Source organism: Trachypithecus francoisi, unplaced genomic scaffold (assembly GCF_009764315.1).
Source record: "Trachypithecus francoisi isolate TF-2019V2 unplaced genomic scaffold, Tfra_2.0 Contig00718, whole genome shotgun sequence".
Lineage (NCBI taxonomy): Eukaryota > Metazoa > Chordata > Mammalia > Primates > Cercopithecidae > Trachypithecus > Trachypithecus francoisi.
In genome coordinates this window covers 4472-7935 of record NW_022680845.1, presented here as the reverse complement: position 1 = coordinate 7935, position 3464 = coordinate 4472, and the positions used below count along the sequence as shown (strand labels likewise).

The 3464-nt window shown below is 36.5% G+C and overlaps 1 non-coding gene across 1 annotated transcript; it reads right to left on the bottom strand.

Moving 5' to 3' along the window:
* Positions 1-759: 759 nt before the first annotated feature.
* On the bottom strand, positions 760-923 carry LOC117088067. The gene has a single exon (XR_004438986.1). It is a non-coding gene; the product is annotated as a U1 spliceosomal RNA (small nuclear RNA).
* Positions 924-3464: the final 2541 nt, after the last annotated feature.

Here is a 3464-nt window from a genome sequence, read left to right as displayed (position 1 = left end):
TTAAAAAATACAAAAAACTAGCCGGGCGACGAGGCGGGCGCCTGTAGTCCCAGCTACTCGGGAGGCTGAGGCAGGAGAATGGCGTAAACCCGGGAGGCGGAGCTTGCAGTGAGCTGAGATCCGGCCACTGCACTCCAGCCTGGGTGGCAGAGCAAGACTCCGTCTCAAAAAAAAAAAAAAAAAAAAAAAAAAAAATAGATGGACAATTTGATTATAAAAGTAACTTTATACCTTCTATTTAATTTTCTTCATTTAGAATACACTTTTAATAAATGCAGAAAAGCTGACATCTTTAACATCTTCACAACTTGTGCCAATGATTTGTTATTCAGGGAAAAATCTGAGTTATTCTAGCTACATAGTTTCTAGTCCATTTCGCACAAATCATTTCCAAAAGGAAACTGACTTTTCAAGACCAATAAAACCAATGCTAACCGTTTAATAAAATAAATATTTTAAGGGCAATATTAATACATAAATGGGGGCTCATACATTTAAAAATTACTTCTCTATCTCCCAGATTTATCTGCTGCCCTTTGGGGTTTTCCCCCAGCCCCTTAGCTAGATAAAGTTCTCAAGCATTTGTGACTGTCGTCCTAGCACTGCTTGATCTTTCTAAGAAATAGCCATTTGATGTCTTATTGTTTTCTACTGAAGGAGACCAATTTTTGAAGGCACCCTGAATTGTTTCAGTATATGGTCTTTCAAGGTTCTATGTTCACTAAATGAGTCAAATTTATTTCTTTTCTTTTATTTTTCCACAGGAAAATGCAAATACAGTCCTTCACTTCCACAAAGTATGCAGCTGCGTTTCCCCCATTTGGGTAAACCGCAGGGGTCAGCACATCCAGAGTTCAATAGATCTGCCTTGTCCTGCGAAAGCCACCATCGTGATCATGACATCTCCTCAGGCAGGGAAGTATCCATTTTCTTTTTATGACTTCGATTTTCCTTAGAAAGAAGAGTATAATTCTAGTGGATAGTATATTTAGACAAAACATTTTAAATTTGTTACAATGTATAGTTCAATAAATTAAACTACAACTATAAATGTGATAGAATTTTTTAAAAATTTCAGTATCAGCTTAAAATGTTAATTTCAGTCATCCATGATTACTCTCTTATAACAAATTTCTTAATTCTGACAGAGGCTTCTACAAAATTGTGAGAAAACACTATGGCAAACAACGAAACAACTACTAAATAAAGCTACCATACATTATATGCACTGATATGCTCATTTTTGGTACTGACTCTTTGAGTGTTCTATGGTATTTAACAGCCATTCTAGGTCTTCTGGAATTTTATTATGTGCACTATGAGCTTTAAAAATAAGCAGATAAAAATAATTTCTAATATCTAGTAGTAGGTTATATTTTACTGCCTCATATGTGCCATTCAGAGCAAGTTTTTGAGTTAATATAACTAATATTTGAGTTAGTTTCCTAAGCGGGTAACATTAGGAAATCCATTTCACAAATAAAAAATCAATTACAGTCAGGAGAAATACTTTGCAAAATATCACAGATTTAGCCAGTTGAGGAGGTAGCTAGCAACCTGACTCAAATATCTGACCTCTTGGCATATTACAAATTTAAAATGTTTTGTCTAAATATACTATCCACGCATTACTACAAGTGAATTAAATACAGTAATGCTATATTACTTTTCATACTTCTGTCTTCTATTCTATACCTAGGATTATGCTCTGTGGCCCAGGCTGGACTACAGTGGCATGGTGCAAGCTCGTATCTCAATGAGGCCTCACACTCCAAGATTCAAGGAATACCCCTGCCGCCACCTTCCAAATGCTGGGGACTACAGAAGTGCACCACCATGTCCAACTCTCCTCATCATTTTTACTAAAGAAGAGTATCCTTTGAAGACTACCTGTTTTAAGAAAAAAAATAACTTATTGTTCACTCATTTTTCCGAAAAAACAACAGTTTAGAATGTAAAGCAAGGATCCCATGATTATAAAACAACGGTATAAATTGGCAGTACAAAATTGATTTAAATTATTTTATTTTTTTTTTTTTTTTGAGACGGAGTCTCGCTCTGCCGCCCTGGCTGGAGTGCTGTGGCCAGATCTCAGCTCACTGCAAGCTCCGCCTCCCGGGTTCACGCCATTCTCCTGCCTCAGCCTCCCGAGTAGCTTAAAGCTATTTTCAATGACAACAATAAAATTTTCCTGATTTGCTAATGACCAGTCGTTTTGTTTCAGTGCTGACTGCAGTGCAGCAAATTTAGACTGCCAACTGTTTACTCCTCTTAGGAGTCAATATTACAAATTGCAAAAATGACTTCTGTCTTTTTTCATTACAATGACAGATAAAATAGTTTTTCTCCCTTTACCATGCCTCTTACTGAATATAATCATATTATACTGCAATTCAGAAGCCAGGATTTTTGTTTTTGCTATAGAAGCATTTATAATATGAATTTTGTTTGAAAAAAGTAATTTGTATAATCTAATGATTTCAGGTAAAGAATAACATGGGTAGGCTTGTTGTAACAATTATAGTACATAATTCATTATCTTACTCTCTTAAAAATTGTAATAAAATGAATCTATAAATTATGTTGGACAGTATGGCCATTTTCACAATATTGATTCTCCCTATCCTTGAGCAGGGAATGTTCTTCCATTTGTTTGTGTCCTCTTTTATTTCCTTGAGCTGTAGTTTGTAGTTCTCCTCAAAGAGTTCCTTCACATCCCTTGTAAGCTGGATTCCTAGGTATTTTATTCTCTTTGAAGCAATTGTGAATGGGAGTTCACTCATGATTTGCCTCTCTGTTTGTCTGTTACTGGTGTATAGGAAAGATTGTGATATTTGCACATTGATTTTGTATCCTGGGACTTTGCTGAAGTTGCTTATCAGCTTAAGGAGATTCTGGGCTGAAACGATGGGGTTTTCTAAATACACAATCACATCATCTGCAAACAGGAACAATTTGACTTGCTCTTTTTCTAATTAAATACCCTTTATTTATTTCTCCTGCCTGATTGCCCTTGCCAGAACTTCCAAAGCTGTGTTGAATAGGAGTGGTGAGAGAGGGCATCCCTGTCTTGTGCAGGTTTTCAAAGGCACTGCTCCCAGATTTTGCCCATTCAGTATGAAATTGCCCGTGGGTTTGTCATAAATAGCTCGATGCCATCCCCATCAAGCTACCAATGACTTTCTCCACAGAATTGGAAGAAACCACTTTAAAGTTCATATGGAACCCAAAAAAGTGCCCACATTGCCAAGATAATCCTAAGCCAAAAGAACAACGATGGAGGCCTGATGCTACCTCACTTCAAACTATACTGCAAGGCTACAGTAACCAAAATAGCATGATGCTAGTACCAAAACAGAGATATAGACCAATGGAACAGAACTGAGCCCTCAGAAATAATACCACACATCTACAACCATATGATCTTTACAAATCTGATAAAAACAAGAAATGGGACAAGGATT